Source organism: Geotrypetes seraphini, chromosome 13 (genome assembly GCF_902459505.1).
Source record: "Geotrypetes seraphini chromosome 13, aGeoSer1.1, whole genome shotgun sequence".
Taxonomy (NCBI): domain Eukaryota; kingdom Metazoa; phylum Chordata; class Amphibia; order Gymnophiona; family Dermophiidae; genus Geotrypetes; species Geotrypetes seraphini.
Window position 1 is genome coordinate 24,085,644 of NC_047096.1, and position 12,763 is coordinate 24,098,406.

At 43.1% G+C, this 12,763-nt stretch overlaps 1 protein-coding gene across 11 annotated transcripts in view; it reads right to left on the bottom strand.

Moving 5' to 3' along the window:
• The window catches only part of PHLDB1 (pleckstrin homology like domain family B member 1), a 142,625-nt gene that overhangs the window by 129,018 nt on the left and 844 nt on the right, over positions 1–12,763 (bottom strand). For 5 of the 11 annotated variants that reach the window (XM_033917616.1, XM_033917619.1, XM_033917618.1 and 2 more), the window contains exon 1: positions 3,466–4,099. The exons of 1 other annotated variant lie outside the window; for it this stretch is intronic. The gene's annotated coding sequence lies outside the window, so the exon portion shown is untranslated. Of the gene's footprint in view, positions 1–3,465; positions 4,100–12,763 lie in introns of those variants that run through there. 5 more of the 11 variants (XM_033917620.1, XM_033917623.1, XM_033917621.1 and 2 more) reach the window with 3 other exon arrangements.

Here is a 12,763-nt window from a genome sequence, read left to right on the forward strand (position 1 = left end):
TCCTTCTACACCAGCATTCTTCAAAGCAAAGCTTGCGGGTCAGTGGTTTTGGCCATTCATACTCTGATTCTTCCCTCTCTCCTTAAATAATGAATTTTGTCACCCTGTCATTCTCTAGTCGTAACCCCATCGATCTTCTCTGTCATCCCCTCTGAGGTCCCTGACCCTCTCTACCTCTTCTTCCCTTTGTATTTCCCTACATAAACTGCACATATTCATTCACCATTTTTGTCCAGGTATGTCTGTCATAATTAGACTGAAAACTCTTTTCAGCATGGAACATCTCTTGTGCGTTTAACATCCAGTGCTGTGTGTGTCCAGTAGCCCTACAGAAATAATAAACTGGTCCCAGAAATAAAACATGAGTATTTATTTGTAGTCACTCCCCAAGCTGCAAATTTTTATACTGAAGGATACACTTCTCCCTCTGCGGTTTCAGCATTCGCGGTTTCGATTATTCACAATCAGATATTATGAAGTCACACGCAATACTGAGGCTGAATATCAAGATGTCAAGAGAAGCAAAATGGAAGGGAACACAAATTCCGAGGTACGTTTTCTTTCCATGCAGCAACATCCTGCTGTCCCCACTTGACTCCAGAACAATACAAATGCCTCCCTTTGCTTTATCCTCGCTATAAGTCACAATGCGCATTATTCATTGCCTGAGTTATTAAACTTTCTCTAAAGACATAGAATGAGGTGGGAGGGGGTCGGGTGAGCCTTAGTAAGTCAGGCTCTCTATCTTCTATGTTTTCTGTTTCTTGCATTTACTATAAGCTAAACCAGACAATTCCTCACTCTTAGGGGAGAGTGTGGCGCAGTGGTTAAAGCTACAGACTCAGCACCCTGGGGTTGTGGGTTCAAACCCACACTGCTCCTTGTGACCCTGGGCAAGTCACATAATCCCCCCATTGCCCCAGGTACATTAGATAGATTGTGAGCCCACTAGGACAGACAGGGAAAAATGCTTGCGTCCTTAAATAAATTAATGTAAACCGTTTTGAGCTCCCCTGGGAGAACAGTATAGAAAATTGAATAAGTAAATAGTGTGACAAGTTTCAGCCTCTGACAACCAGAGTTGGTATTGTGACATCATAATGCCTCATTCCATCCATGCCTAAGAGCCAACCTCAGCAGTGATGTCACAATGGCTTGATTGTCCTATACTTGGCTCATTTTTACTACATTTTGATTTCTAGAGTATCACAGTGGTTAAAGCTACAGCCTCAGCACCCTGAGGTTGTGGGTTCAAACCCACGCTGTTCCTTGTGACCCTGGGCAAGTCACTTAATCCCCCCATTGCCCCAGGTACATTAGATAGATTGTGAGCCCACCAGGACAGACAGGGAAAAATGCTTGAGTACCTGAATAATCTCATGTAAACTGTTCTGAGTTCTCTTGGGAGAACGGGATAGAAAAATTGAACAAATAAAAGGCAAACTTCCTACACGAAATGTTATGGGTAAGTAGTTCTGAAGGACAAGCAGCAGAGCACAAAGGGGCAGTGTCAGTCCTAATTTAACCTGAAAGTCTTAACATCTGAGTGGAAAACGACACAGGACAGCTTCTCTGTTCTCTACAGTCAATCAATTTAGAGTCTAGAATGAACTTAACTGGTGCTGATTCGGCTAAAGTTACACAGTGGGTTTTCTCCTCATTGAACCAGAAGCAGGACCGTCTTTGGGTGCAGCTACGCTGGTTGCCCTGACCCCCAACATCCCTTTCTGAGCTCAGAAACACTAGCACAGGGCTGCCCAAGTCCGGTCCTCGAGATCTACTGGCAGGCCAGGTTTTCAGGATATCCACAATGAATATGCATGATAGAGAGATTTGCATACTAAGAAGGCAGTGCAGGTAAATCTCTCTCATCCATATTCATTGTGGATATCCTGAAAACCTGGCCGGCCAGTAAATCTTGAGGATTGGACTTGGGCAGCCATGCACTAGCATATTCGTCCTGGGCTTTAGTCTACACCCCCTGGTCACTCAGAAGAATGCAGTAGTCCTAGTCTAATTAGCTCTGTAACTAGGGGCAGGATTCACTAAAGTCCCGAAATCTATCCGATTCGTGTCCTATCCGTTTCCGAGTCACTGTAGCCGATCGATTTGGTAAAGCTTGTCCAGGCAAAATGATCCAATCGCAAACACGCCGCTATTAGCGCTGAAACATCGATCAACGCGCACGCGCGCACTGTATCCTTGTTGGTTTTGAAGCTCATAACGCATGCGCTAGCTCGTTCGGACTTCACTGCGTAGAAATGGGGCGTGGTTTAATCGCGGACGTCATTGGCTATATCTGCCGTGAAGCACGAAGCAACAACCAGCGACAGACATGCACGCGACAATCTAGCTGGGGGAGAGGTAGCTGGCCCTTAAAAGTTATATTTGATTTAGGATTTTTTTTTTTGTTGTTATTTGGCATTGATATTTGAAATGTACAATGCGCAAGGAGAGCACGGGGTTAATCCATAATTTTCTCGCCATGCACATTAAGAAGCCGAGATTCACTCCCGCGCTCGCTATGCACATTCCCAAAAAATATTTCTAACGCTTATGTACATGAAAGTTTACAGATATTTACAAGTTTAGATATATTTTGGATTTTTGTAGGGGAAGATATATATTTTTAATGGCGTTCTTAACATGCACGGGTCAGTTGCTAGGCAGAAATAGCCGGCCAGAATGTAAGCGACTGGTCCTCAGCAGTCGTAACTTTTCGGACAGGAAAGGCCAGTCGGTTTGGACGAAATAGTTTCATGAATCGACGCGTTAAGAAATTTACATGCCTTTTTACTCATTTGCATGCGCAGATCGGATGGGGTCTGGAGGAAGGTTGGCGAATCGAGTCGGAAAGTGAGCGCAAACCGAGCGATACACAATCGGTTTGCTTAGTGAATCTAGCCCTAGGTATGGACTCATGGGTCACCCTAGGAGAGGGGGAACAAGACAAAGAATAATTCAGCAGTTGAGCCGTCACCCTCCTGTGGGGGGGGGAAGGGGGGGTCGCCATTCTTGACAGTCTGCAGGAAAAACTATTAGAGAGGAAAAGGAACATAAGAACATAAGCAATGCCTCCGCTGGTCAGACCCGAGGTCCATCGCGCCCAGCAGTCCGCTCACGTGGCGGCCCAACAGGTCCAGGACCTGCACAGTAATCTTCAATCTATACCCTTCTATCCCCTTTTCCAGCAGGAAATTGTCCAATCCTTTCTTGAACCCCAAGGGAGCTAGGGAGGGGAAAAAGAGCAGTAAAGAAAAGCAAAAGGTCATAGCAGTAGGGCTCTAGCAAGAAAATCCATGGAGATCTCAAGGTAAAAAGGGAGAACAATCTTTCCCTCCAAGCAGGTAGTCTGGAATTGTACATCATGAAAGGAGACCACTTTTACCTTCACCGGAGTGGAGCAGCATTCTTACTCTGGGTTCGGGGGCTAGTGAAATACCTCTTTGCCTCCAGGTCACTCACCTGCAGCTACTGTTCAGGGTGTTGCATTTTTCTTTTGGCGCCAGACACAGTGTATATAGTTCCAGCTCCAGTCGATACCGGGAAAATAACACGATTCCTCTAGATCCTCCTCCGATTTAGTCCCAGAAGCAAAGGTTACCACCGATTCTGCTCCAGCCGGTCTGGTCTGAATCTCGCCTCCCCTCCCTGGCCCGGGTGAGCTTTTGCTCCGCCCCCGTAGCCTGGGCGGGCGGAGCTGGACTGTCCCCTCTCCTTCCCCCCGGGGGGGGGGGGGGCTCTTATGCAGCCTGCAGAGGCGGCAGAGCCCCGAGGATCGGAAAAAAAAAGATCCGTTTGCGATCACACAGCACGGTAAGTTTTAGTCCAGTGCCCGGTGACTCTGCCCGACGGCAAAGACTTGGCTCCCTCACTGCCGTGGATTTTGCCCACCCGTTTGAGCGCAGTCAATAGGCTGCTCCTTTCCTGTAGAGGTTCGGAGCAACGCGAGACGAAGCAACTTGGCCCAAATTGAAGACGGACGAGTGGGATTTAAATCTTCTTAGTAGAGAATGACACGGGGACAAATTTTCCCCCGTCCCCTTCCTGTAAGCTCTGCCTTAACCGCACAGAACCTCGAACAGTTATGATTTGAAAGTGTTTGAGGCTTGAGGATGGAGCTTGCAGGAATGAGGCAGGGACAGGAAAAGCCCTAGTGGGCACCAGGGGAAAAATTTGGCTCTGTGGGAGAACAGTATAGAAAACGGAATAAATAAATAGTGTGAAAAGTTTCAGTCTCTGATAACCAGAGCTGGTATTGTGACGTCATAATGCCTCATTCGCCAATGCCTGAGAGCCAACCTCATCAGTGATGTCACAATGGCTGGATTGTCCTTTACATTGGCTCACTTTTACTACATCTTGATTTCTAGAGTGGTGCAGCAGAATGACACAAGGCCAAATTTTTCCCCGTCCCCCCCAGGTGAGTTTTGATGTTGTCCTAGTCCCTGCCCTATGCCTGTAAGCTCTGCCTTAACTGCACAAGCCTGGAACACTTATGATTTTAAAGTGTTTGAGGTTTGTGCAGATGAGGATGGAGCTTAGGCTTTGGTGGAATGAGGCATTATGACATCATAATCTGAGCTCTAGAATGTTGCTACTTATGATTTTAAAGTGTTTGAGGCTTCAGCAGATGAGGACGAGCTTAGGCATTGGTGGAATGAGGCATTATGACATCACAATCTGAGCTCTAGAATGTTGCTACTTATGATTTTAAAGTGTTTGAGGCTTAGGCATTGGTGGAATGAGGCATTATAACATCATAATCTGAGCTCTAGAATGTTGCTACTTATGATTTTAAAGTGTTTGAGGCTTAGGCATTGGTGGAATGAGGCATTATGACATCACAATCTGAGCTCTAGAATGTTGCTACTTATGATTTTAAAGTGTTTGAGGCTTATGCAGATGAGGTCAGAGCTTAGGCATTGGTGGAATGAGGCATTATGACATCACAATCTGAGCTCTAGAATGTTGCTACTTATGATTTTAAAGTGTTTGAGGCTTATGCAGATGAGGATGGAGCTTGCAGAAACGGGGACAGAAAAATTAGTTCCCGTGTCATTCTCGGTCCATTAGGCGACTTTTTCACCACACACATGTGTCTCCACCACCAAAATAAAAAAAAAGAGTGAAGTCATGTGCTTGACCTTTAGTTTTAAGTAGTGTAGTAAGTGGACTGAAACAGCAATCATCCCATAGGACCCAGCTCTATGGGTGCTTGAGCACCCCCAATAGTGTGCAAATCCCTTCCACTATATCCAGTGCTGGGCAGATTCTTTTTGAGTTTAGCTTCCCCCCCAATCAACTTGAAAATGTAGCTCTTATGAATCACCGGCACCAACTTTCCATTACTGAAATAAGTTAGATCACACCCATGAAAGTGTTGGGAATACATAATTTTTAAATTTCCGGTCACAGCTCGGTAGAGTATGGAAAAACACTCATTTTTCAGCACAAAAGCCGCCGCCTGGCTTTTAACACATGGCTGCAGGATGCAGCTTCCACAGAACAGCTAAGTTAACATAGAAGCCATTTTAACCCTATTAGCCCCAGGCAGCAGAAGCAGCATAAAATTGCTTTTAGTGTTCCAAATTTTTTTTTTTTTTAACAAGACAGACACAGAAAGCTTGTGCAGACCTTAGCATGATAGTTTGTAGGCAGTTTTATGGCCATAGAATTGAGGTGCTTCAAACAGAAGATAACTGCACAAATTTGTACTAATGGGAGAGGGGAGAGACCAGCCTCCACTTACCCAATTGTTCAATAATAGAGAAAAACATATTTATCTTAGTAAACAGTCAGACAGTTTTGGTATAATACTAGCTGCAGTTTCAGTTAGTGGTGAGGAGCCATAAATCAACCCAAACAATAACAAGATTTATTTGAATTAACAAACAACAAAACTAGACTACCACCATAAAATAGCAAAACCAGACATATAACATGTGCACCTTTTTATAAAGCAAGAGCAAGAACAGTCCTGGACCTCCAGGTCTGAATTTATGTGCTTAGGTCTAACCTTCACCGCTGGGTGAAAATTGAGGCCTGTTCAAAGGACCTCCTTTAAATGTGCCCTTGCTCACGTACCCTCCCCCCCCCTCCAAAAGCTGCAATTAAACAAACCATAAAAACACACCAAGAAACAATCTTAACTAGAAATGTGGGTGGGCAAGCTGGATACCTCCAAGAAGCAGGAAAGAAAATTCCTGAACCTCAGAATAGAGAACGACACCGAATAGGTACCCATGGGGCGGGGACAGGAATAGAGCTTGCAGGTATGGGAACAGGGACAAATTTTGTCCCCTATCATTCTCTAAAAACTTGCGACTAGTAATAATATGCAAAAAGTTAACATATCTTAGATAATTGGCAACTGAATTCAATGATTAAAAAAAAAAAAAAAATCTGCCGGGAGGGGGATGGGGGGGGGGTCTTTGGTGAGGGGTTTGGATCTTTTAGGTCTTCGTGAAGGATTAACACGGAAGACCTTGCTAGTTTGCTGTTGTATGTTTAAACAAAAACTTAATAAAAATTATTTTAAAAAATCTGCAGAATTTAAATGAACTACTGTTAAATGACATCATTTGTGTCTTGTCTGCCTTTGACGTGGCAACAGGAGTCTTGTCTGCTGATCAGACTCTACCATCTGCAATGTCCTTCCATCATGTGCCCAGCTGCTTAAGCATCTTACTGTTACTGCAACAGATTCATCCATCATTAGCTGGTATCAAGGAACATTTCTTAACATTTAATAGACACTTATTTTCCAGTTCATCTATTACACAGTTTAGGTTCTCTTCCACACCCATGTCTGAAAGTCAATCCAATTACCTTCCCAGATGATGTAAAAATATAGGCAACTGAATCTTTGTACCAAACCCAGATAGAAATGGAAGGCTCTATTTATGATTTATAAACAGTTGTACAGAATATTGTCTCTTTTTACATAATATAACATTCTGTTTATATACCGCACTGTAACCGCAGGACCGTGAAGCTCTATGCGGTTTACAAAAGAGAAAGTTGTTACAATTGAATAGAATAACTTAGTTTCCTATATACTTGGTGAACAAATATGTTTTCAAATGCCTCCTGAAATCTAAATAAGTGCTGGAAGACATGATTAAGAGATTTGTCTTTATCCCAGGACACTGCCTGATACTTTAATAAAAAGATTTATATAAAATCACAAGTGTTTGAGGCTTGTGCAAATGAGAACAGAGTCTGCGGGGTGGGGACAGAGCTCACAGAGATGGGACAGGGAAGAAGATGGAGCCTGTGTGGACAGGCAGGTGTGGGAACCCACAAGGACGGGGTGAGAACAGGGACAGAGCTTATAGGGGTGGGGCCATACTTTGTCCCCATGTTATTCTCTATGCTCATAATCCAAACTTTAAAAAAAAACACCATCCTAACCCCGCCTCAAGCTTTAAGGGCAGGCTCCCATTGTAGGAGTCCTTTCTGCCATTCTCAAAGCCTTGTCCTCAACCATTCCTGGATCAGGCAGGCTCTGCTCTAGTAGAAACTACCAGAGCTCTGTCCTGACCTACCTGCCCATCCTAAGCCCCCCTTCCCCTCCCCACCCAACAACAACCCTGACAAGCAAGGTCTGCCTGGGTCCATCATAACACTGAATGCCACATTAGGTGTGCAGCTTACCTCCCCCAGCACCCTAATTAACATAGGATACCAGCACATTAAAATGAAGGTTAATGAAAGTATCTATTTGGCCACAATGCAGAGAAAAGCATGGCAGACGTCATGTTGAGTATAAGGCACATCAAAGGAAGCATAGAATGGTTTCTCTGAGCCTCTGTAGAGAATCTATGAGAATTTAATGCCTGAACATAACAATACCTGCAACCTTTAGGATAGAGCATGAGGTGACCGTTCTACTCCCAGATCTCAGCAGTAACTACATATACTGGAAAGCAAAAGTTACTTAACTAACAGAGGTTTGCTAGCGAGGGAATACAACCACACTCCAGGTGACATCATTTAATGTTGCCTGCATGCAAGATAGTTCACAGCAGTTTCAAACTACCTGAGCATGCCTAGCAAGTCCTGTATTACCTCATGCCTATGAACCTCCTCAGTCTATATAACAAGGATAAGGGAAGCAATATGTTAGTGTGTTCTTGTTTGCCTGGGGGGGGGGGGGGAAGAAGAGCAGATGACTGTGGCTACATTTCACCAGTGTTTACGGCAAACCATGACACAGGTAAGCATCTTCACTTTCTCTGTGAACAGTAAGGGGAGAATGCAGACCCACTCCAGATGAATCCCTAGCAAAGGGCCACCTAGGTCGAAGGAAAAAATATGGAGAGAAATCCAGGAGAAAAAGATGATTAACATGCAAAAAGGTTGCTTGTCCAAAAGCAGCATCTTGAGAAGAGGATTGGTCCAGAGAATAATGCTTAATGCACAATAGCCCTTGCTGCTTTGCAAATGTACGCAATAGAAGCAGTGGGAGGATTGGCAACCGAAGTAGCATTTGTTCGAAGACAACGCAGCCAATATAACCTGGTGGTTCCTGGTCTTGGAAGGAGTAGCAAAAAGGAATGCAGCATAGATCCAGTGGCCCAGGGTTCACTTGGAAACAGATGAGCCCCAAATACTTGGGTTATATAATACAAAAAGTTGAGTAGATGTTCTTATATCCTATGTGTAATTAAGTAGTAAAGGAGACAGTGTCTGCAGTCTAAGGTGTGAAGATAAGACCAGGCTTTGGAAGTCCAAAAGCAAAACCGAACCCAACTAATCCACAGTGAATGTGGAGAAGCCAAGCACAACAAAGAAAGAAACTGTGGAGGTGATGTTCGTGATGCAAGTATGAAGTAGTAGAAAAAACACAGGAAGGACCACTTCTGGGTTGAGATGAAAAGCTGAGACTATTTTAGTGAAAAATTTAGGGCAAGTACGAAAAGGTACTCTTTTGTGGAAAAGCTGAGTATATGGCGGTTAGTAAGTTAAACCTTGCAGTTGTGATGGCAATTAAAAAAAACATTTTCCAAGACATGTGGTTTAAAGAAACAGCTCCTAGAGGTTCAAAAGGATGGTCCGCAAACTTGGATAAAACTACATTAAGACCTCAAAGCTGGTAGAGGAATTTCAACAGGTGGTGGTCTAATGCTCAGGAGATCCTTCAGGAAACAGTGGGATGGGAGACAAAAGATTTTCCCCGAAGAAGAAAATAGCACGACTGAAGAAGTTTTGAGGCCTTGTTCTGAAAAATACAGTAAATAAAGGATTGCTGTCACAAGTCAGTTATCAGGGTCCAAACTTTAGCCCATAAGTTAAAACATCACCATTTGGAAAGGTATGACTTTCTGGCTGATGGTTTTCTTGAAGCCAGTTCTCTGAAATGGAGAGAGATTCGATCAAATCTCAATCTTCAAGCTGGCAGAACAAGGTTCTGGGATTGTGATATATAGAACCTGTCCTGTGGCATCAGGATAGGGTGATTTCTCAGTGGTATAGGCTATTTGATTAACATGGTTAGAAGAAATGGAAATCAAAACTAATGAGCTATGAGGTTGACCTGACTGTTGTCTGTACATATTTTCTGTAGTTCTCTTGGAATGGGGGGGAAGTAGATGCTGGTTCCAGGGAATAATGAATGCAAATGCAGCAAGTCTGAGTTGGCTTGGTCAAAGAGAATTGGAAGATCTATGGACAGTAAGCCCCACAAGCTGAAATGCATGCATTACATTAGTGATTTCTATTCCTTCATTACCTTGCGGTTCAAGGCAGATTACATATGAATTGTCAGGACATTTAGAAGTACATAAAGAGTGGTCTGGACATTTTCTAACTTGCTAAGGATTGGAGAGTATTGCAGGTGATGCTTGAGGTAGATCTAGTTGTTAGTTTGGTTTTATATATTTTTTGAATAGTAGGGATTTTTGTTTCTTTTTTGAAGGTTTTGTAGTCTCTGGTCGAGATCAGTAGATTGGAGTTGGTGGTCCAGTTTTGCTGCTCAAGTGGCTAAGAGGTTGTCGTACAGCGTGATATTTAAATCAATTTCATGTGCAATAGGGAGAAAGCTAAGTGCTTTATTATATCTTTAGAAAAAGTGGTTAATTTTGAATATTGAAATAATATCAACACATCTATATACTGTTAGTACAATGACTGCATCAGTTACTGCTTGCACATGAAACTGATTTAAATATCACACATTAAAAGAAAAAAAAAAAAAAGAACACTGGGTTTTTTTGACCAGTAATGATGTTCAAGCCCCTTTAAGTGTTTTTCAAAGGTGGACTTTTCAAACACTTGGGCGTTTGAGGATTTTTTCCCAGATATACTTTGATATAGAACAATACTTCTATTGGTTTTAAACATATTTTCCTGTAACTTAATCAAGTGTCTCCTAGTCTCTGTAATTTTTGACGGAGTGTAAAAAACAAACAAACCCCAATCCACTTGTACCTGTTCCACACCACTCAGGATTTTGTAGACTTGTTATAGCTCCCCCCAGCCATCTCTTTTCCAAGCTGAAGAGCCCTAACCTCTTTAATTTTTCCTCATATGAGAGGAGTTCCATCATCTTGGTCGCTCTTCTTTGAACCTTTTCTAATTCCACTATATCTTTTTTGAGATTCCTCTTGGTGCTAAGAGGCTGATGGAAAAGACAGGACAGGAAGTAATGATACAGGAATATGAATCTTAGATCAGTGATTCCCAACCCTGTCCTGGAGGAACACCAGGCCAATCGAGTTTTCAGGCTAGCCCTAATGAATATGCATGAAATAAATTTGCATATAATGGAGACAGTGCATGCAAATCAAGTTTATGCATATTCATTGTGGATATCCTGAAAACTTGACTAGCAAGGAGGTACTCCAGGACTGAGTTGAGAAACACTGCTCTAGAGAATACATATTCAGGTCTTCCAGTCTCTTTGCATACTTTTGGCACAAGCCCCATACCATTTTCATCATCTTCCTCTAGTCTAGACCGCTTCAACTCTTTTTAGATCCTTAACTAGCCATGGCCTCCAAAACAGAACACAATACTCCAAGAGGGCCCTCACTGACAATTTGTAAGGGGCATTAACACCTTCTTTTGTTGATTACAGCTCTCTCTTTACAGTCTAGCATCCTTCTGGCTACAGCCACCCTTCTGGCTACAGCCACCCCCTCCCCAGAAACTATCACCCCAAGGTCTAAGAATCTGAAATAATGATGTTTGAGGTTCTGGGGGTGGTAGGGCAGTGGCTGTAGCCAGGATGCTAGGCTGTATAGAGAAAAGGCATAATTACAAACAAGTGTCACAGCCCACTTAAGAGTATTATGTTCAGAATGAATTGTCATCAAGACATTCAGAAGAATACTACAGACAGCAGGATGAGGGTCTGTAGTATTCTTGGGGGTTCCAGAAATGGACAATGCTCTGCTGCCTGTCAAATACTAGCTCTGCCCTGAACAAACCATTTGAGAAGATCTGGTAAAGCATTGTGTATCGGACCTTGTGAGAGAGAATCAGAAGCAGCATAGAAGTCTGAGGCAACTTTGCAGAAGGTAGCTCCAGTAGAGGTTCCACTATCGGTTAGGATGAAACTGGCTGTGATGTGTATTTTTTTTTTCCTTTTTGTTTACTCACTGTTTTTCCAGCTGCAGTGGGTGGAGATTGGGGGAAGGGGTATGGAATTCTGTTCCTGATTCTTCAACTGTTCAGAGCCCCCAGGCACATGATAGAGGCATGCTGAGTGGCTATTTGAAGAGTAACAGCAGTAGCAGCTGAAGGGTGGCCGGAGGCCCAGGAGACTGCTGAGCTGAGGGAGAGGACAATAACAAGCAAGAGAACCTTTTTCTTTTTAGAAAAATGGTGTGAAGAAAGATGAACAAAATCTAAACTATGGGAAAGGCTCCAAGGTGCAGAAAACCACCAGGACTGGTGTGTGGGGAAAAAAGAAAGACCGATGCAACATGGTCTTTCTGCCATCCTCACAGCTATTAGAACACCCAGCACACAAGTGTCAGATGACATCACCTGGAGTGTGCCCGCATGCCCCCCTCCCTGCCAGTGGAGAATGTTGGTATACCGATATCTGCATTTTAAAAATGTTATGCACACAATATTTTTGTGATGTTGCTATTTACCAACACAATAATTGTCAGCGTCAATCTGCTGGAATGTTTTTTGTTACACGTGCCCAATCTTCACTGCCTCAGTGCAGAAACTTGTGTTCATGTAATTGGTGTGCTTGCTACACATTTCAAGTTCACATACCCTCGTATAATTAGCTTACTGGATTAGTAACTAAACAGCTTTCACCTTAGCTGAATACAGTTTCTGCATTGGTCCAAAAGTATAAAGGAAATTGTAGCTAGACTCAGCTGCAGGTTCCATAAGGAAAGAGCAGTTTTTTGTTTTTTTTTTTTAGACAGTAAGTAACAGATTTAAGCTTGCCCTTAAGTTTCAATTCTGTAAATATGTGATGGGGGGGGGGGGCGCTCCTCACAAAGAAGGTGGATCCTTGACTGGGGCAGATGGTGTCTACAAATGGGCTTATTTAGAAAGATAACTAGGGAACTGAATAAAGGGTGTCAGTCTTTTGTGGCCATCCATAGGCAGATCACACTCAGAGCTCCGGCTGAAACAAATAGCAGGATACAACAACTCACAACTTCCCTTCGCCAATCCATTTAAAATCTTCATTAAAAAAAATAAAAAAGCACCTACAAACACACAAAACAATGCATAGATATGGTGCTTCGGTTGTACCAAAGGAAGGCAGTATATTAATAATCTAACA